Genomic DNA, 24,410 nt, shown 5'->3' on the forward strand with positions numbered 1-24,410 from the left:
ATATAACATCACGAGAAGTCTGTATGGTATGAGAAATATGTATAGTAAGGTTAAAGTTCAAGGTCTCTGTCCAGAAATATGTTCAGAAGGTATGGACTTCTGTATGGCTGATTTAACATCAGAAGGAGTCTGTAAGTTTATGATAGACAAAATCCTTTTGAGAACTATTTGGTCAAATTTTTTTCAATCGGTCAAATATGGACTACTGTCTGCCTGATTTAACATTACGAGAAGTCAGTCTATATGTATAGTGAGTTAATGTTCACGGACTCTGGCCAGAAATATGTTCAGTAGGTCAAAAGTAGACTACTGGCTGGTTAATATAACATCATAAGTCAATCTGTAGTATAGCAAGATAATGTTCAAGAACTCTTTGGCCAGAAATATCTTCAGTAGGTCAAAAGGGGGACCTCTGTATAGCTGATTTATCATCAGAAGGAGTCTATAACTTTATATAGTTTAAAAAAATGTGAGGACACTTGACCAGAAATAAGTTCAAAAGGTCAGATATGGACATCTATATGGCTTATGAAGCATTAGAAGGAGTCTATGAGTATGTATAGAAAGCCCAAAATCAGGGACTCTTTGGCCAGAAATATGTTCCTTGGGTAAAATATGGACTTCTGTATGGCTGACGTAACATCAGAAAGAGTCAATGAGCATATATGGAAAGGTCAAGTTTCGAGTACTCCTTGGCTAGAAAAAAATTCAGTATGTCAAATATGGACTTTTGTCAGGATGATAAAACATCCGAAGATATCAATCTGAATGTATAGTGTTAATCTTTTAGGACTATTTGGCCTGAAATATGTTCAGTAGGTCGAAAGGGGACATCTGAATAGCTGATTTATCATCAGAAAGAGTCTATAACTTTATATAGTTTAAAAACTTTTGAGGACCCTTTGATCAGAAATAAGTTCAAAAGGTCAGATATGGATATCTATATGGCTTATGTAGCATTAGAAGGAGTCTATAAGTATGTATAGAAAGTCCAAGATCGAGGACTCTTTGGCCAGAAATATGTTCAGAAGGTCAAAAGGGACCTCTGTATAGCTGATTTATCAACAGGAGTCTATAACTTTATATAGTTTGAACAATATTTGAGGACACTTTGACCAGAAATAAGTTCAAAAGGTCAGATATGGACATCTATAAGGCTTATGAAGCATCAGAAGGAGTCTATGAGTATGTATAGAAAGCCCAAAATCGAGGAATCTTTGGCCAGAAATATGTCCCTTGGGTCAAATATGGACTTCTGTATGGCTGACGTAACATCAGAAAGAGTCTATAACTTTATATAGTTTAAATTCTTTTGAGGACCCTTTGATCAGAAATAAGTTCAAAAGGTCAGATATGAACTTCTATATGGCTTATGTAGCATTAGAAGGAGTCTATGAGTATGTATAGAAAGTCCAAGATCGAGGACTGTTTGGTCATAAATATATTCCTTGGGTCAAATATGGACTTTTGTAAGGCTGATTTGACATCAGGAGTCGATAAGTTTATAATAGTATTAAACATTTTGAGGATTCTTTGGCCAAGAATATGTTAAATCGGTCAAATATGGACTACAGTCCAGCTGATATAACATCACGAGAAGTCTGTATGGTACGAGAAATATGTATAGTAAGGTTAAAGTTCAAGGTCTCTGTCCTGAAATATGTTCAGAAGGTCAAATATGGACTTCTGTATGGCTGATTTAACATCAGAAGGAGTCTATAAGTTTATGATAGACAAAATCCTTTTGAGAACTCTTTGGTCAAATTTTTTTCAATCGGTCAAATATGGACTAGGGTCTGCCTGATTTAACATTACGAGAAGTCAGTCTATATGTATAGTGAGTTAATGTTGACGGACTCTGGCCAGAAATATGTTCAGTAGGTCAAAAGTAGACTACTGGCTGGTTAATATAACATCATAAGTCAATCTGTAGTATAGAAAGATAATGTTCAAGAACTCCTTGGCCAGAAATATGTTCAGTAGGTCAAAAGGGGACCTCTGTATAGCTGATTTATCAACAGAAGGAGTCTATAACTTTATATAGTTTAAAAAATTTTGAGGACACTTTGACCAGAAATAAGTTCAAAAGGTCAGATATGGACATCTATATGGCTTATGAAGCATCAGAAGGAGTCTATGAGTATGTATAGAAAGCCCAAAATCGAGGACTCTTTGGCCAGAAATACGTCCCTTGGGTCAAATATGGACATCTGTATGGCTGATGTAACATCAGAAAGAGTCTATAATTTTATATAGTTTTGAAACTTTTGAGGACCCTTTGATCAGAAATAAGATCAAAAGGTCAGATATGGATATCTATATGGCTTATGTAGCATTAGAGGGAGGCTATGAGTATGCATTACAGAAGTCCATATTTTACCCAAGGAACATATTTCTGGCCAAAGAGTCCCTGATTTTGGGCTTTCTATACATACTCATAGACTCCTTCTGATGTTAAATCAGCCATACAGAAGTCCATACCTTCTGAACATATTTCTGGACAGAGACCTTGACCTTTAACCTTACTATACAAATTTCTCATACCATACAGACTTCTCGTGATGTTATATCAGCCAGACTGTAGTCCATATTTGACCGATTTAACATATTTTTGGCCAAAGAATCCTCAAAATGTTTTCTACTATTATAAACTTATCGACTCCTGATGTCAAATCAGCCTTACAAAAGTCCATATTTGACCCAAGGAATATATTTACGACCAAAGAGTCCTCGATCTTGGACTTTCTATACATACTCATAGACTCCTTCTAATGCTACATAAGCCATATAGATATCCATATCTGACCTTTTGATCTTATTTCTGATCAAAGGGTCATAAAAAGTTTTTAAACTATATAAAGTTATTGACTCTTTCTGATGATAAATCAGCTATTCAGAGGTCCCCTTTTGGCCCACTGAACATATTTCTGGCCAAAGAGTACTAAAAGATTAACACTATACATTCAGATTGATATCTTTGGATGTTATTTCATCCTGACAAAAGTCCATATTTGACATACTGAATTTTTTCTGGCCAAGGAGTACTTGAAACTTGACCTTTCCACATATACTCGTTGACTCTTTCTGGTGTTACGTCAGCCATACAGAAGTCCATATTTGACCCAAGGGACATATTTCTGGCCAAAGATTCCTCGACTTTGGGCTTTCTGTACATACTCATGTAGACTCCTTCTGACGCTTCATAAGCCATAAAGTCCATATCTGACCTTTTGAACTTATTTCTGGTCAAAGTGTCCTCAAAATTGTTCAAACTATATAAAGTTATAGACTCCTTCTGATGATAAATCAGCTATACAGAGGTCCCCTTTTGACCTACTGAAGATATTTCTGGCCATAGAGTCCTCGATCTTGGACTTTCTATACATATAGACTCCTTCTAATGCTACATAAGCCATATAGATATCCATATCTGACCTTTTGATCTTATTTCTGATCAAAGGGTCATCAAAAGTTTTTCAACTATATAAAGTTATTGACTCTTTCTGATGATAAATAAGCTATTCAGGGGTCCTCTTTTGACCTACTGAACATATTTCAGGCCAAATAGTCCTAAAAGATTAACACTATACATTCAGATTGATATCTTCGGATGTTTTATCATCCTGACAAAAGTCCATATTTGACATACTGAATTTTTTTCTAACCAAGGAGTACTCGAAACTTGACCTTTCCATATATGCTCATTGACTCTTTCTGATGTTACGTCAGCCAAACAGTAGTCCATATTTGACCCAAGGAACATATTTCTGGCCAAAGAATCCTCGATTTTGGGCTTTCTATACATACTCATAGACTCCTTTTGATGCTTCATAAGCCTTATAGATGTCCATATCTGACCTTTTGAACTTATTTCTGGTCAAAGTGTCCTCAAAATTGTTCAAACTATATAAAGTTATAGACTCCTGTTGATAAATCAGCTATACAGAGGTCCCTTTTGACCTTCTGAACATATTTCTGGCCAAAGAGTCCTCGATCTTGGACTTTCTATACATACTTATAGACTCCTTCTAATGCTACATAAGCCATATAGATATCCATATCTGACCTTTTGAACTTATTTCTGATCAAAGGGTCCTCAAAAGTTTTTAAACTATATAAAGTTATAGACTCTTTCTGATGATAAATCAGCTATTCAGATGTCCCCTTTCGACCTACTGAACATATTTCAGGCCAAATAGTCCTAAAAGATTAACACTATACATTCAGATTGACATCTTCGGATGTTTTATCATCCTGACAAAAGTCCATATTTGACATACTGAATTTTTTTCTAGCCAAGGAGTACTCGAAACTTGACCTTTCCATATATGCTCACTGACTCTTTCTGATGTTGTATAGAAAGCCCAAAATCGAGGACTCTTTTGCCAGAAATATGTTCCTTGGGTCAAAAATGGACTTCTGTATGGCTGACGTAACATCAGAAAGAGTCCACGAGTATATATGGAAAGGTCAAGTTTCGAGTACTCCTTGACAAGAAAAAAATTCAGTATGTCAAATATGGACTATTTGTCAGGATGATAAAACATCCGAAGATATCAATCTGAATGTATAGTGTTAATCTTTTAGGAATCTTTGGCCAGACATATGTTCAGTAGGTCAAAAGGGGACATCTGAATAGCTGATTTATCATCAGAAAGAGTCTATAACTTTATGTAGTTTGAACAATTTTGAGGAAACTTTGACCAGAAATAAGTTCAAAAGGTCAGATATGGACATCTATAAGGCTCATGAAGCATCAGAAGGAGTCTATGAGTATGTATAGAAAGCCCAAAATCGAGGACTCTTTGGCCAGAAATATGTTCCTTGGGTCAAATATGGACTTCTGTTTGGCTGAGGTAACATCAGAAAGAGTCAATGAGCATATATGGAAAGGTCAAGTTTCAAGTACTCCTTGGTGAGAAAAAAATTCAGTATGTCAAATATGGACTTTTGTCAGGATGATAAAACATCCGAAGATGTCAATCTGAATGTATAGTGTTAATCTTTTAGGACTATTTGGCCTGAAATATGTTCAGTAGGTCAAAAGAGGACCCCTGAATAGCTTATTTATTATCAGAAAGAGTCAATAACTTTATATAGTTGAAAAACTTTTGAGGACCCTTTGATCAGAAATGAGATCATAAGGTCAGATATGGATATCTATATGGCTTATGTAGCATTCGAAGGAGTCTATGAGTATGTATAGAAAGTCCAAGATCGAGGACTCTTTGGCCAGAAATATGTTCAGAAGGTCAAAAGGGACCTCTGTATAGCTGATTTATAAAGAGGAGTCTATAACTTTATATAGTTTGAACAATTTTGAGGACACTTTGACCAGAAATAAGTTCAAAAGGTCAGATATGGACATCTATAAGGCTTATGAAGCATCAGAAGGAGTCTATGAGTATGTATAGAAAGCCCAAAATCGAGGATTCTTTGGCCAGAAATGTGTTCCTTGGGTCAAATATGGACTTCGTTTGGCTGACGTAACATCAGAAAGAGTCAATGAACATATATGGAAAGGTCAAGTTTCAAGTACTCCTTGGTTAGAAAAAAATACAGTATGTCAAATATGGACTTTTGTCAGGATGATAAAACATCCGAAGATATCAATCTGAATGTATAGTGTTAATCTTTTAGGACTGTTTGGCCTGAAATATGTTCAGTAGGTCAAAAGAGGCCCCCTTAATAGCTTATTTATCATCAGAAAGAGTCAATAACTTTATATAGTTGAAAAACTTTTGATGACCCTTTGATCAGAAATGAGATCAAAAGGTCAGATATGGACATCTATAAGGCTTATGTAGCATCAGAAAGAGTCTATGAGTATGTATAGAAAGCCCAAATTCGAGGACTCTTTTGCCAGAAATATGTTCCTTGGGTCAAATATGGACTTCTGTATGGCTGACGTAACATCAGAAAGAGTCCACGAGTATATATGGAAAGGTCAGGTTTCGAGTACTCCTTGGCCAGAAAAAAATTCAGTATGTCAAATATGGACTATTTGTCAGGATGATAAAACATCCGAAGATATCAATCTGAATGTATAGTGTTAATCTTTTAGGAATCTTTGGCCAGAAATATGTTCAGTAGGTCAAAAGGGGACATCTGAATAGCTGATTTATCATCAGAAAGAGTCTATAACTTTATATAGTTTGAACAATTTTGAGGACACTTTGACCAGAAATAAGTTCAAAAGGTCAGATATGGACATCTATAAGGCTCATGAAGCATCAGAAGGAGTCTATGAGTATGTATAGAAAGCCCAAAATCGAGGATTCTTGGGCCAGAAATATGTTCCTTGGGTCAAATATGGACTTCTGTTTGGCTGACGTAACATCAGAAAGAGTCCACGAGTATATATGGAAAGGTCAGGTTTCGAGTACTCCTTGGCCAGAAAAAAATTCAGTATGTCAAATATGGACTATTTGTCAGGATGATAAAACATCCGAAGATATCAATCTGAATGTATAGTGTTAATCTTTTAGGACTATTTGGCCTGAAATATGTTCAGTAGGTCAAAAGAGGACCCCTGAATAGCTTATTTATCATCAAAAAGAGTCAATAACTTTATATAGTTGAAAAACTTTTGAGGACCCTTTGATCAGAAATGAGATCAAAAGGTCAGATATGGATATCTATATGGCTTATGTAGCATTCGAAGGAGTCTATGAGTATGTATAGAAAGTCCAAGATCGAGGACTCTTTGGCCAGAAATATGTTCAGAAGGTCAAAAGGGACCTCTGTATAGCTGATTTATAAACAGGAGTCTATAACTTTATATAGTTTGAACAATTTTGAGGACACTTTGACCAGAAATAAGTTCAAAAGGTCAGATATGGACATCTATAAGGCTTATGAAGCATCAGAAGGAGTCTATGAGTATGTATAGAAAGCCCAAAATCGAGGATTCTTTGGCCAGAAATATGTTCCTTGGGTCAAATATGGACTTCTGTTTGGCTGACGTAACATCAGAAAGAGTCAATGAGCATATATGGAAAGGTCAAGTTTCAAGTACTCCTTGGTTAGAAAAAAATACAGTATGTCAAATATGGACTTTTGTCAGGATGATAAAACATCCGAAGATATCAATCTGAATGTATAGTGTTAATCTTTTAGGACTGTTTGGCCTGAAATATGTTCAGTAGGTCAAAAGAGGCCCCCTTAATAGCTTATTTATCATCAGAAAGAGTCAATAACTTTATATAGTTGAAAAACTTTTGATGACCCTTTGATCAGAAATGAGATCAAAAGGTCAGATATGGACATCTATAAGGCTTATGTAGCATCAGAAAGAGTCTATGAGTATGTATAGAAAGCCCAAATTCGAGGACTCTTTTGCCAGAAATATGTTCCTTGGGTCAAATATGGACTTCTGTATGGCTGACGTAACATCAGAAAGAGTCCACGAGTATATATGGAAAGGTCAGGTTTCGAGTACTCCTTGGCCAGAAAAAAATTCAGTATGTCAAATATGGACTATTTGTCAGGATGATAAAACATCCGAAGATATCAATCTGAATGTATAGTGTTAATCTTTTAGGAATCTTTGGCCAGAAATATGTTCAGTAGGTCAAAAGGGGACATCTGAATAGCTGATTTATCATCAGAAAGAGTCTATAACTTTATATAGTTTGAACAATTTTGAGGACACTTTGACCAGAAATAAGTTCAAAAGGTCAGATATGGACATCTATAAGGCTCATGAAGCATCAGAAGGAGTCTATGAGTATGTATAGAAAGCCCAAAATCGAGGATTCTTGGGCCAGAAATATGTTCCTTGGGTCAAATATGGACTTCTGTTTGGCTGACGTAACATCAGAAAGAGTCCACGAGTATATATGGAAAGGTCAGGTTTCGAGTACTCCTTGGCCAGAAAAAAATTCAGTATGTCAAATATGGACTATTTGTCAGGATGATAAAACATCCGAAGATATCAATCTGAATGTATAGTGTTAATCTTTTAGGACTATTTGGCCTGAAATATGTTCAGTAGGTCAAAAGAGGACCCCTGAATAGCTTATTTATCATCAAAAAGAGTCAATAACTTTATATAGTTGAAAAACTTTTGAGGACCCTTTGATCAGAAATGAGATCAAAAGGTCAGATATGGATATCTATATGGCTTATGTAGCATTCGAAGGAGTCTATGAGTATGTATAGAAAGTCCAAGATCGAGGACTCTTTGGCCAGAAATATGTTCAGAAGGTCAAAAGGGACCTCTGTATAGCTGATTTATAAACAGGAGTCTATAACTTTATATAGTTTGAACAATTTTGAGGACACTTTGACCAGAAATAAGTTCAAAAGGTCAGATATGGACATCTATAAGGCTTATGAAGCATCAGAAGGAGTCTATGAGTATGTATAGAAAGCCCAAAATCGAGGATTCTTTGGCCAGAAATATGTTCCTTGGGTCAAATATGGACTTCTGTTTGGCTGACGTAACATCAGAAAGAGTCAATGAGCATATATGGAAAGGTCAAGTTTCAAGTACTCCTTGGTTAGAAAAAAATACAGTATGTCAAATATGGACTTTTGTCAGGATGATAAAACATCCGAAGATATCAATCTGAATGTATAGTGTTAATCTTTTAGGACTGTTTGGCCTGAAATATGTTCAGTAGGTCAAAAGAGGCCCCCTTAATAGCTTATTTATCATCAGAAAGAGTCAATAACTTTATATAGTTGAAAAACTTTTGATGACCCTTTGATCAGAAATGAGATCAAAAGGTCAGATATGGACATCTATAAGGCTTATGTAGCATCAGAAAGAGTCTATGAGTATGTATAGAAAGCCCAAATTCGAGGACTCTTTTGCCAGAAATATGTTCCTTGGGTCAAATATGGACTTCTGTATGGCTGACGTAACATCAGAAAGAGTCCACGAGTATATATGGAAAGGTCAGGTTTCGAGTACTCCTTGGCCAGAAAAAAATTCAGTATGTCAAATATGGACTATTTGTCAGGATGATAAAACATCCGAAGATATCAATCTGAATGTATAGTGTTAATCTTTTAGGAATCTTTGGCCAGAAATATGTTCAGTAGGTCAAAAGGGGACATCTGAATAGCTGATTTATCATCAGAAAGAGTCTATAACTTTATATAGTTTGAACAATTTTGAGGACACTTTGACCAGAAATAAGTTCAAAAGGTCAGATATGGACATCTATAAGGCTCATGAAGCATCAGAAGGAGTCTATGAGTATGTATAGAAAGCCCAAAATCGAGGACTCTTTGGCCAGAAATATGTTCCTTGGGTCAAATATGGACTTCTGTTTGGCTGACGTAACATCAGAAAGAGTCCACGAGTATATATGGAAAGGTCAGGTTTCGAGTACTCCTTGGCCAGAAAAAAATTCAGTATGTCAAATATGGACTATTTGTCAGGATGATAAAACATCCGAAGATATCAATCTGAATGTATAGTGTTAATCTTTTAGGAATCTTTGGCCAGAAATATGTTCAGTAGGTCAAAAGGGGACATCTGAATAGCTGATTTATCATCAGAAAGAGTCTATAACTTTATATAGTTTGAACAATTTTGAGGACACTTTGACCAGAAATAAGTTCAAAAGGTCAGATATGGACATCTATAAGGCTCATGAAGCATCAGAAGGAGTCTATGAGTATGTATAGAAAGCCCAAAATCGAGGACTCTTTGGCCAGAAATATGTTCCTTGGGTCAAATATGGACTTCTGTTTGGCTGACGTAACATCAGAAAGAGTCCACGAGTATATATGGAAAGGTCAGGTTTCGAGTACTCCTTGGCCAGAAAAAAATTCAGTATGTCAAATATGGACTTTTGTCAGGATGATAAAACATCCGAAGATGTCAATCTGAATGTATAGTGTTAATCTTTTAGGACTATTTGGCCTGAAATATATTCAGTAGGTCAAAAGAGGCCCCCTTAATAGCTTATTTATCATCAGAAAGAGTCAATAACTTTATATAGTTGAAAAACTTTTGATGACCCTTTGATCAGAAATGAGATCAAAAGGTCAGATATGGACATCTATAAGGCTTATGTAGCATCAGAAAGAGTCTATGAGTATGTATAGAAAGCCCAAATTCGAGGACTCTTTTGCCAGAAATATGTTCCTTGGGTCAAATATGGACTTCTGTATGGCTGACGTAACATCAGAAAGAGTCCACGAGTATATATGGAAAGGTCAGGTTTCGAGTACTCCTTGGCCAGAAAAAAATTCAGTATGTCAAATATGGACTATTTGTCAGGATGATAAAACATCCGAAGATATCAATCTGAATGTATAGTGTTAATCTTTTAGGAATCTTTGGCCAGAAATATGTTCAGTAGCCATAGCGTTGGAGCAGCTGATTTATCATCAGAAAGAGTCTATAACTTTATATAGTTTGAACAATTTTGATGACACTTTGACCAGAAATAAGTTCAAAAGGTCAGATATGGACATCTATAAGGCTCATGAAGCATCAGAAGGAGTCTGTGAGTATGTATAGAAAGCCCAAAATCGAGGACTCTTTGGCCAGAAATATGTTCCTTGGGTCAAATATGGACTTCTGTTTGGCTGACGTAACATCAGAAAGAGTCAATGAGCATATATGGAAAGGTCAAGTTTCAAGTACTCCTTGGTTAGAAAAAAATTCAGTATGTCAAATATGGACTTTTGTCAGGATGATAAAACATCCGAAGATGTCAATCTGAATGTATAGTGTTAATCTTTTAGGACTATTTGGCCTGAAATATGTTCAGTAGGTCAAAAGAGGACCCCTGAATAGCTTATTTATCATCAGAAAGAGTCAATAACTTTATATAGTTGAAAAACTTTTGAGGACCCTTTGATCAGAAATGAGATCAAAAGGTCAGATATGGATATCTATATGGCTTATGTAGCATTCGAAGGAGTCTATGAGTATGTATAGAAAGTCCAAGATCGAGGACTCTTTGGCCAGAAATATGTTCAGAAGGTCAAAAGGGACTTCTGTTTGGCTGACGTAACGTCAGAAAGAGTCAATGACCATATATGGAAAGGTCAAGTTTCAAGTACTCCTTGGTTAGAAAAAAATACAGTATGTCAAATATGGACTTTTGTCAGGATGATAAAACATCCGAAGATATCAATCTGAATGTATAGTGTTAATCTTTTAGGACTGTTTGGCCTGAAATATGTTCAGAAGGTCAAAAGGGACCTCTGTATAGCTGATTTATAAACAGGAGTCTATAACTTTATATAGTTTGAACAATTTTGAGGACACTTTGACCAGAAATAAGTTCAAAAGGTCAGATATGGACATCTATAAGGCTTATGAAGCATCAGAAGGAGTCTATGAGTATGTATAGAAAGCCCAAAATCGAGGATTCTTTGGCCAGAAATATGTTCCTTGGGTCAAATATGGACTTCTGTTTGGCTGACGTAACATCAGAAAGAGTCAATGAGCATATATGGAAAGGTCAAGTTTCGAGTACTCCTTGGTTAGAAAAAAAATCAGTATGTCAAATATGGACTTTTGTCAGGATGATAAAACATCCGAAGATATCAATCTGAATGTATAGTGTTATTCTTTTAGGAGACGATAAGTTTATAATAATATAAAACATTTTGAGCATTCTTTGGCCAAAAATATGTTAAATCGGTCAAATATGGACTACAGTCTGGCTGAAACACCATCACGTGAAGTCTGTATGGTACGAGAAATATGTATAGTAAGGTTAAAGTTCAAGGTCTCTGTCCAGAAATATGTTCAGAAGGTCAACTATGGACTTCTGTATGGCTGATTTAACATCAGAAGGAGTCGTATAGTTTATGATAGACAAAATCCTTTTGAGAACTCTTTGGTCAAATTTTTTTCAATCGGTCAAATATGGACTACTGTCTGCCTGATTTAACATTACGAGAAGTCATTCTATATGTATAGTGAGTTAATGTTCATGGACTCTGGCCAGAAATATGTTCAGTAGGTCAAAAATAGACCACTGGCTGGTTAATATAACATCATAAGAAGTCAATCTGTAGTATAGCAAGATAATGTTCAAGAACTCTTTTGCCAGAAATATCTTCAGTAGGTCAAAAGGGTTGTTGCATATCATTGGGACGATCTAACATTGTGTTTTGAAGAATGACATAAGAGTTACATGCAATCCACAGAAGAACTAACTCTGATGTGCATTGAAGAGATAGTATTTTGCAGATGCATTCGAATGCACAAAATATATAACTATTTCATCTATGCAATGAAACATAATAACGTATGAGCTTTCGCACTGCAATGCATACTACAACAAACTTATTAATTGTTGCATTGAAGGGAAATTATTGCATTAGCTATCGCATTACAATGCATAGAATAACCTCGTGTGCAAAAAAGAGATAAATACATTGCATTGCTCACACAATCTAAATTTTGCATTAAAAAAAAAACATTTAAACTATGCACGTTGCATTTCAATGCATGTCATAAATAACTCATTCCTTTGCGAGCCAAGGAAATTGACTTTTTCCGACGAGTGCAATCAGATCAGTTCCCGAGTAGATCAGGGAACGACAACTGGCGGCCCGCGGGCCAAAACTGGCCCGCCAGCAATATTTTCTGGCCCGCCGGATTATTTTGGAAGTCCTAAATGCTGCACAAAACTCTTCCACTAGGCTACTTGAGAAAAGCCGTAGTCGCGCGGCGATTTCACCGCCGCATACTGTGTGAAACGCCCATAGGGAATCATGCGGCGCGGGATTCACGAGCTAACGTTGTGCATTGAAGAATAACATAGGCTAACCACTACTTGCATTGCATTGCATTCCACACCCGAACTAACTCAATCCCATTTACATTAAAGAGATAACATATTGGTTGTTGCATTGCATTGCATTGCATTGCACAAACGATCTAACCTTGTGCATTGAAGAATAAAATCTTAGGCTATGCACATTTTGCATTGCATTGCATGCCACAAGAGAACTAACTCAATCCCATGTTCATTAAAGAGATAACATATGTGTTGTTGCAATGCATTGCACAAACGATCTAACGTTGTGCATTGAAGAATAACATATAGGTTATGCACTTCTTGCATTGCATTTCATTGCACACCAGAACTAACTCAATCCCATGTTCATATAAGAGATAACATATGTGTTGTTAAAATGCATTGCAATGCACAAACGATCTAACCTTGTGCATTGAAGAATAAAATCTCAGGCTATGCACTTCTTGCTTTGCATTACATTGCACATGTTCATTAAAGAGACAATATATGTGTTGCTGCATTGCATTGCACAAACGATTTAACGTTGTGCATTGAAGAATAACACATAGGCTATACACATCTTGCATTGCATTGCACAAGAGAACTAACTCAATCCCATGTTCATTAAAGAGATAACATGTGTTTTTGCATTGTATTGCACAAACGATCGAACGTTTGTGCATTGAAGAATAACATTGGCTATGCACTTCTTGCATTGCATTGCATTCCACACCCGAACTAACTCAATCCCATGTACATTAAAGAGATAACATATGTGTTGTTGCATTGCATTTTATTGCACAAACGATCTAACCTTGTGCATTGAAGAATAAAATCTTAGGCTATATCTTGCATTGCATTGCATTGCACAAGAGAACTAACTCAATCCCATGTTCATTAAAGAGATAACGTGTTGTTGCATTGCATTGAACAAACGATCTAACCTTTTGCACTGAAGAATAAAATCTTAGGCTATGCACTTCTTGCATTGCATTTCATTGCACACCAGAACTAACTCATGTTCATTAAAGAGATAACATACGTGTTGTTGCATTGCATTGCACAAACGATTGAACGTTGTGCATTGAAGAATAACATATAGGCTATGCACTTTTTGCATTGCATTGCATTGCATTGCACACCAGAACTAACTCAATCCCATGTTCATTAAAGAGATAACATATGTGTTCTTGCAATGCATTGCACAAACGATCTTACGTTGTGCATTGAAGAATAACATATAGGCTATGCACTTCTTGCATTGCATTTCATTGCACACCAGAACTAACTCAATCCCATGTTCATATAAGAGATAAAATATGTATTGTTAAAATGCATTGCAATGCACAAACGATCTAACCTTGTGCATTGAAGAATTAAATCTTAGGCTATGCACCTTGCATTGCATTGCATTGCATTGCACAACAGAACTAACTCATGTTCATTAAAGAGATAACATTTGTGTTGTTGCAATGCATTGCACAAACGATCTAACGTTGTGCATTGAAGAATAACATATAGGCTATGTACTTCTTGCATTGCATTTCATTGCACACCAGAACTAACTCAATCCCATGTTCATATAAGAGATAACATATGTGTTGTTAAAATGCATTGCAATGCACAAACGATCTAACCTTGTGCATTGAAAAATAAAATCTTAGGCTATGCACCTTGCATTGCATTGCATTGCATTGCATTGCACAACAGAACTAACTCAATCCCATTTACATTAAAGAGATAACATATTGGTTGTTGCATTGCATTGCATTGCATTGCACAACAGAACTAACCCATGGTCATTAAAGAGATAATATATGTGTTGTTGCATTGCATTGCATTGCACACCAGAACTAACTCATGTTCATTAAAGAGATAAAATTTGTGTTGTTGCATTGCAAACGATCAAACGATCTAACGTTATGCATTGAAGAATAACATCTACGCTATGCACATCTTGCATTGCGTTGCATTGCACAAGAGAACTAACTCAATCCCATATTCATTAAAGAGATAACATGTGTTGTTGCATTGCATTGCACAAACGAGCTACCGTTGTGCTCTGAAGAATAACATAGGCTATGCACTTTTGCATTGCATTGCTCACCAGAACTAACTCATTCCCATGTACATTAAAGAGATAACATATTTGTTGTTGCATTGCATTGCACAAACGAGCTACCGTTGTGCTCTGAAGAATAACATAGGCTATGCACTTTTGCATTGCATTGCTCACCAGAACTAACTCATTCCCATGTACATTAAAGAGACAACATACGTTGTTGCATTGCATTGCACAAACGATCTAAGCTTGTGCACTGAAGAATAAAATCTTAGGCTATGCACTTCTTGCATTGCATTGCATTGCACACCAGATCTAACCCATGTTCATTAAAGAGATAACATTTGCGTTGTTGCACTGCATTGCACAAACGATCTAACGTTGTGCATTGAAGAATAACATAGGCTATGCACTTCTTGCATTGCATTCCACACCCGAACTAACTCAAGCCCATGTACATTAAAGAGATAACATATGTGTTGTTGCAATGCATTGCACAAACGATCTTTGTGTATTGAAGAATAACATATAGGCTATGCACTTTTTGCATTGCATTTCATTGCACACCAGAACTAACTCATGTTCATTAAAGAAATAACATGCGTGTTGTTGCATTGCACAAACGATTGAACGTTGTGCATTGAAGAATAACATATAGGCTATGCACTTTTTGCATTGCATTGCACACCAGAACTAACTCAATCCCATGTTCATTAAAGAGATAATATATGTGTTCTTGCAATGCATTGCACAAACGATCTAACGTTGTGCATTGAAGAATAACATAGGCTAACCACTACTTGCATTGCATTGCATTCCACACCCGAACTAACTCAATTCCCATTTACATTAAAGAGATAACATATTGGTTGTTGCATTGCATTGCACAAACGATCTAACCTTGTGCATTGAAGAATAAAATCTTAGGCTATGCACATTTTGCATTGCATGGCACAAGAGAACTAACTCAATCCCATGTTCATTAAAGAGATAACATATGTGTTGTTGCAATGCATTGCACAAACGTTCTAACGTTGTGCATTGAAGAATAACATATAGGCTATGCACTTCTTGCATTGCATTTCATTGCACACCAGAACTAACTCAATCCCATGTTCATATAAGAGATAACATATGTGTTGTTAAAATGCATTGCAATGCACAAACGATCTAACCTTGTGCACTGAAGAATAAAATCTCAGGCTATGCACTTCTTGCTTTGCATTGCATTGCAAACCAGAACTAACCCATGTTCATTAAAGAGACAATATATGTGTTGCTGCATTGCATTGCACAAACGATTTAACGTTGTGCATTGAAGAATAACACATAGGCTATACACATCTTGCATTGCATTGCACAACAGAACTAACTCAATCCCATGTTCATTAAAGAGATAACATGTGTTGTTGCATTGTATTGCACAAACGATCGAACGTTGTGCATTGAAGAATAACATAGGCTAAGCACTACTTGCATTGCATTGCATTCCAAACCCGAACTAACTCAATCCCATGTACATTAAAGAGATAACATATGTGTTGTTGCAATGCATTGCACAAACGATCTAACGTTGTGCATTGAAGAATAACATAGGCTATGCACTTCTTGCATTGCATTGCATTCCACACCCGAACTAACTCAATCCCATGTACATTAAAGAGATAACATATTTGTTGTTGCATTGCATTTGCATTGCACAAACGATCGAACGTTGTGCATTGAAGAAAAACATATAGGTTATGCACTTCTTGCATTGCACAAAAGAACTAATTCATTCCCATGTTCATTAAAGAGATTACATATGTGTTGCTGCATTGAATTGCACAAACGATCTAACGTTGTGCATTGAAGAATAACATTTAATCTATGAGCATTGCAAACATACAGTAACTATCTCATTCCGATGTGCATTGAAGAGATACCAATTTTGGAGTTACATTCCACTACATAAAAGATCTAACCGATATTGTTATTATTTATTACATTATATATTATTATTACATACATTATTATTCAACGCTAATTCTTAGATCGTTTGTGCAATGCAACAATGCAATGCAAGATGTTATCTTTTCATTGCACATATGAGGTATGGAATAGTTTAGTCTATGCATTACGCAAGAAGTAAATGCAATCATTTCCCTTCAAAGCAAAAATGAATTAGTTAGTTAGTGCAATGCTAAAGCACATAATATGTTATGTGTCAAATCATAAATATCTTCTGATTTTTCATCAGCCAGGCTACTGTCCATATTTGACAATTGAACATATATCTTCCTTGATCTTTCTATACATACTCATAGACACTTTCAGATAGTACTTCAGTCCAAAACAATTGTCCATAATTGACTACTAAACTCATTTCTGGGCGATGGGTCTATGAACTTGATTTCTCTATACATATTAATTGATGTTACAGGAGCAATACAGTATTGTATTGTATCAATGTGACCTATTAAACCTAAGAGTCTATGAACATTTTTCTATACATACTCATTGACACCTGATTTTACAAGAGCAATATAGTATTTCAAAATTTGACAAATTGAACATATTTCTGGCCAATGATTATTGAGACCTTGATTATTCTTTCTATACATGCTCATTGACTCCTTCTGATGTTTCATCAGCCAGATAATTGTCCATAATTGACCTACTGAACATTTTTCTGATCATTAAGTTAATATATATAAAGATTGAATTCTTATGATGTTAAATTAGCCAGAAAGACATTTGACCTACTGAACATATGGGCACTGGGCACAAGAGTACTTGAACTTTCTATGCTTCATCTTCTAATGCTTCAGAGGCCATATAGAAGTACAAATCTGACCTATTGAACTTATTTCTGGCCAAAGGGTCGTCAAAATTACTAACAATATAACTGCATAGACTTCTTATGATGTTATATTAGCCAGACAGATATCTGACCTACTGAACATATTTCTGGCCCAAGAGTACTTGATCTTGAACTTTCTATACATACTCATTGACTCTTTCTGATGCTTCAGAGGACATATAGAAATCCATATCTGCCCTATTGAACTTATTTCTGGTCAAAGGGTCGTCAAAATGTTTTAACAATATAAATGTATAGACTCCTTCTGATGTTAAATCAGCAGTACATAGGTCCTTTTTTGACCTGCTCAACATGTTTCTGGCCCAAGAGTATTTGATCTTGAACTTTCTATACATACTCATGGACTCCTGATGTTTCAGAGGCCATAAAGAAGTACAAATCTGACCTATTGGACTTATTTCTGGCCAAATGGTCCTCCAAAGGTTTAAAATGTATATAAACTTTTAGGCTCCTTCTGATGTTAAATCAGCCATACAGAGGTCCATTTTTGAAATACTGAACATATTTCTGGCCCAAGAGTACTTGATCTTAAACTTTCTATACATATTCATAGACTCCTCCTTGTGCTTCATATTCCATATAGAAGTCCATATCTGACCTATTGAACTTATTTTTGGGCAAAGGGTCGTCAAAAGGTTTTAAACAATATAAATGTATAGACTCTTTCTGATGTTCAATCAGCCATACAGATGTCCCTTTTTGACCTACTGAACGTATTTCTGGCCAAAGAGTTCTTGAACATTAACTTTTCTATACATACTAATATGACTCCTTCTGATGCTTCAGAGGCCATTAGAAGTCCACATCTGACCTATTGAACTCATTTCTGGTCAAAGGGTCGTCAAAAGGTTTAAAAAGTGAATAAACTTTTAGATTCCTTCTGATGTTAAATCAGCCATACAGAGGTCCCTTTTTTGACCTGCTGAACATATTTCTGGCCCAAGAGTTCTTGATCTTAAACTTTCTATACATACTCATAGACTCCTTCTTGTGCTTCATGATGTCCATATCTAAAGTATTGAACTTATTTCTGGTGAAAGGTTCCTCAAAATTTTTTAAACAGATTCTTATGATGTTATATTAGCCAGACAGATATTTGACCTACTGAACATATTTCTGGCCCAAGAGTACTTGGTCTTGAACATTTTATTCATACTCAGAGACTCCTTCATAAGCTTCAAAAGCCATATAGAAGTCCATATCTAACGTACTGAACTTATTTCAGGTCAAAGGGTCCTCAAAAAGTTTTAAACAATACAAACTTATAGACTTGTATGATGTTATATTGGTCAGAGAGATATTTGACCTGCTGAACATATTTCTGGCCCAAGAGTACTTGATCTTGAACTTTCTATACATACTCATTGACTCTTTCTGATGCTTCAGAGGACATATAGAAGTCCGTATCTGAGCTATTGAAATTATTTCTGGTCAAAGGGTCGTCAAAAGGTTTTAAACAATTTAAATGTATAGACTCCTTCTGATGTTCAATCAGCCATACAGAGGTCCCTTTTTGACCTACTGAACATATTTCTGGCCAAAGAGTTCTTGATCTTGAACTTTCTATACATACTCATAGACTCCTTCTGATGCTTCAGAGGCCATATAGAAGTCCATAACGGACCTATTGAACTTATATCTGGTCAAAAGGTCGTCTAAAGGTTTTAACAATATAAATGTATAGACTCCTTCTGATGTTAAAGCAGCAGTACAGAGGTCCCTTTTTTGACCTGCTGAACATATTTCTGGCCCAAGAGTTCTTGATCTTAAACTTTCTATACATACTCATAGACTCCTTCTTGTGCTTCATGATGTCCATATCTAAAGTATTGAACTTATTTCTGGTGAAAGGTTCCTCAAAATTTTTTAAACAGATTCTTATGATGTTATATTAGCCAGACAGATATTTGACCTACTGAACATATTTCTGGCCCAAGAGTACTTGATCTTGAACTTTTTATTCATACTCAGAGACTCCTTCATAAGCTTCAAAAGCCATATAGAAGTCCATATCTAACGTACTGAACTTATTTCAGGTCAAAGGGTCCTTAAAAAAGTTTTAAACAATACAAACTTATAGACTTGTATGATGTTATATTGGTCAGAGAGATATTTGACCTGCTGAACATATTTCTGGCCCAAGAGTACTTGATCTTGAACTTTCTAGACATACTCATTGACTCTTTCTGATGCTTCAGAGGACATATAGAAGTCCGTATCTGACCTATTGAAATTATTTCTGGTCAAAGGGTCGTCAAAAGGTTTTAAACAATTTAAATGTATAGACTCCTTCTGATGTTCAATCAGCCATACAGAGGTCCCTTTTTGACCTACTGAACATATTTCTGGCCAAAGAGTTCTTGATCTTGAACTTTCTATACATACTCATAGACTCCTTCTGATGCTTCAGAGGCCATATAGAAGTCCATAACGGACCTATTGAACTTATATCTGGTCAAAAGGTCGTCTAAAGGTTTTAACAATATAAATGTATAGACTCCTTCTGATGTTAAATCAGCCATACAGAGGTCCCTTTTTTGACCTGCTGAACATATTTCTGGCCCAAGAGTTCTTGATCTTAAACTTTCTATACATACTCATAGACTCCTTCTTGTGCTTCATGATGTCCATATCTAAAGTATTGAACTTATTTCTGGTGAAAGGTTCCTCAAAATTTTTTAAACAGATTCTTATGATGTTATATTAGCCAGACAGATATTTGACCTACTGAACATATTTCTGGCCCAAGAGTACTTGATCTTGAACTTTTTATTCATACTCAGAGACTCCTTCATAAGCTTCAAAAGCCATATAGAAGTCCATATCTAACGTACTGAACTTATTTCAGGTCAAAGAGTCCTCAAAAAGTTTTAAACAATACAAACTTATAGACTTGTATGATGTTATATTGGTCAGAGAGATATTTGACCTGCTGAACATATTTCTGGCCCAAGAGTACTTGATCTTGAACTTTCTATACATACTCATTGACTCTTTCTGATGCTTCAGAGGACATATAGAAGTCCGTATCTGAGCTATTGAAATTATTTCTGGTCAAAGGGTCGTCAAAAGGTTTTAAACAATTTAAATGTATAGACTCCTTCTGATGTTCAATCAGCCATACAGAGGTCCCTTTTTGACCTACTGAACATATTTCTGGCCAAAGAGTTCTTGATCTTGAACTTTCTATACATACTCATAGACTCCTTCTGATGCTTCAGAGGCCATATAGAAGTCCATAACGGACCTATAGAACTTGTTTCTGGTCAAAGGGTCCGGTCCTCAATAGTTTTAAAAACGATATAAACTTATAGACTCCGTCTGATGTTAAATGGGCCACAGAGAGTTCCCTTTTTGACCTACTGAACATATTTCTGTCCTTGAACATTAAATTACTACATAATTAACTTCTTATGTTGGTATATTAGCCAGACAGATATTTGACCTACTGAACATATTTCTGGCCCAAAGGTCCTCGATCTAGAACTTTTTCTACATACTCATAGACTCCTTCTGATGCTTCAGAGGCCATATAGAGGTCCATATCTGACCTATTGATCTTTATCTGGTAAAAGGGTCCTCAAAGTCTAATTTCATGTCCTCACAGACTATTTCTGATGTTAAATCCGTCAGACAGTAGTCCATATCGGACATATTGAACTTATTTTTGGTCAAACGGTCTGGTCTTCAATAGTTTTAAAAACTATATAAAATTATAGACTGTCTGCCTGATTTAAAATAACGAAAAGTCAGTCTATATGTATAGTGAGTTAATGCTCATGGACTCTGGCCAGAAATATGTTCATTAAGTAAAAAATCGACTACTGGCTTTTTAATATAACATCACAAGAAGTCAATCTGTAGTATAGCAAGATAATGTTCAAGAACTCTTTGGCCAGAAATATGTTCCTTGGGTCAAATATGGACTTCTGTATGGCTGACGTAACATCAGAAAGAGTCTATAACTTTATATAGTTTAAATTCTTTTGAGGACCCTTTGATCAGAAATAAGTTCAAAAGGTCAGATATGAACTTCTATATGGCTTATGTAGCATTAGAAGGAGTCTATGAGTATGTATAGAAAGTCCAAGATCGAGGACTGTTTGGTCATAAATATATTCCTTGGGTCAAATATGGACTTTTGAAAGGGTGATTTGACATCAGGAGTCGATAAGATTATAATAGTAAAAAACATTTTGAGGATTCTTTGGCCAAAAATATGTTAAATCGGTCAAATATGGACTACAGTCTGGCTGATATAACATCACGAGAAGTCTGTATGGTATGAGAAATATGTATAGTAAGGTTAAAGTTCAAGGTCTCTGTCCAGAAATATGTTCAGAAGGTATGGACTTCTGTATGGCTGATTTAACATCAGAAGGAGTCTGTAAGTTTATGATAGACAAAATCCTTTTGAGAACTCTTTGGTCAATTTCTTTTCAATCGGTCAAATATGGACTAGGGTCTGCCTGATTTAACATTAAGAGAAGTCAGTCTATATGTATAGTGAGTTAATGTTCACGGACTCTGGCCAGAAATATGTTCAGTAGGTCAAAAGTAGACTACTGGCTGGTTAATATAACATCATAAGAAGTCAATCTGTAGTATAGAAAGATAATGTTCAAGAACTCTTTGGCCAGAAATATGTTCAGTAGGTCAAAAGGGGACCTCTTTATAGCTGATTTATCATCAGAAGGAGTCTATGACTTTATATAGTTTAAAATTTTTTGAGGACACTTTGACCAGAAATAAGTTCAAAAGGTCAGATATGGACATCTATATGGCTTATATGAAGCATCAGAAGGAGTCTATGAGTATGTATAGAAAGCCCAAAATCGAGGACTCTTTGGCCAGAAATATGTTCCTTGGGTCAAATATGGACTTCTGTATGGCTGACGTAACATCAGAAAGAGTCTATAACTTTAAATATTTAAAAAAAAATTTGAGGACACTTTGACCAGAAATAAGTTCAAAAGGTCAGATATGGACATCCATATGGCTTATGAAGCATCAGAAGGAGTCTATGAGTATGTATAGAAAGCCCAAAATCGAGGACTCTTTGGCCAGAAATATGTTCCTTGGGTCAAATATGGACTTCTGTATGGCTGACGTAACATCAGAAAGAGTCTATAACTTTATATAGTTTAAATTCTTTTGAGGACCCTTTGATCAGAAATAAGTTCAAAAGGTCAGATATGAACTTCTATATGGCTTATGTAGCATTAGAAGGAGTCTATGAGTATGTATAGAAAGTCCAAGATCGAGGACTGTTTGGTCATAAATATATTCCTTGGGTCAAATATGGACTTTTGTAAGGCTGATTTGACATCAGGAGTCGATAAGTTTATAATAGTAAAAAACATTTTGAGGATTCTTTGGCCAAAAATATGTTAAATCGGTCAAATATGGACTACAGTCTGGCTGATATAACATCACGAGAAGTCTGTATGGTATGAGAAATATGTATAGTAAGGTTAAAGTTCAAGGTCTCTGTCCAGAAATATGTTCAGAAGGTATGGACTTCTGTATGGCTGATTTAACATCAGAAGGAGTCTGTAAGTTTATGATAGACAAAATCCTTTTGAGAACTATTTGGTCAAATTTTTTTCAATCGGTCAAATATGGACTACTGTCTGCCTGATTTAACATTACGAGAAGTCAGTCTATATGTATAGTGAGTTAATGTTCACGGACTCTGGCCAGAAATATGTTCAGTAGGTCAAAAGTAGACTACTGGCTGGTTAATATAACATCATAAGTCAATCTGTAGTATAGCAAGATAATGTTCAAGAACTCTTTGGCCAGAAATATCTTCAGTAGGTCAAAAGGGGGACCTCTGTATAGCTGATTTATCATCAGAAGGAGTCTATAACTTTATATAGTTTAAAAAAATGTGAGGACACTTGACCAGAAATAAGTTCAAAAGGTCAGATATGGACATCTATATGGCTTATGAAGCATTAGAAGGAGTCTATGAGTATGTATAGAAAGCCCAAAATCAGGGACTCTTTGGCCAGAAATATGTTCCTTGGGTAAAATATGGACTTCTGTATGGCTGACGTAACATCAGAAAGAGTCAATGAGCATATATGGAAAGGTCAAGTTTCGAGTACTCCTTGGCTAGAAAAAAATTCAGTATGTCAAATATGGACTTTTGTCAGGATGATAAAACATCCGAAGATATCAATCTGAATGTATAGTGTTAATCTTTTAGGACTATTTGGCCTGAAATATGTTCAGTAGGTCGAAAGGGGACATCTGAATAGCTGATTTATCATCAGAAAGAGTCTATAACTTTATATAGTTTAAAAACTTTTGAGGACCCTTTGATCAGAAATAAGTTCAAAAGGTCAGATATGGATATCTATATGGCTTATGTAGCATTAGAAGGAGTCTATAAGTATGTATAGAAAGTCCAAGATCGAGGACTCTTTGGCCAGAAATATGTTCAGAAGGTCAAAAGGGACCTCTGTATAGCTGATTTATCAACAGGAGTCTATAACTTTATATAGTTTGAACAATATTTGAGGACACTTTGACCAGAAATAAGTTCAAAAGGTCAGATATGGACATCTATAAGGCTTATGAAGCATCAGAAGGAGTCTATGAGTATGTATAGAAAGCCCAAAATCGAGGAATCTTTGGCCAGAAATATGTCCCTTGGGTCAAATATGGACTTCTGTATGGCTGACGTAACATCAGAAAGAGTCTATAACTTTATATAGTTTAAATTCTTTTGAGGACCCTTTGATCAGAAATA

The sequence above is a fragment of the Rutilus rutilus genome, assembly GCF_951802725.1.
Source record: "Rutilus rutilus genome assembly, chromosome: 17".
NCBI classification, from domain to species: Eukaryota; Metazoa; Chordata; class Actinopteri; order Cypriniformes; family Leuciscidae; genus Rutilus; species Rutilus rutilus.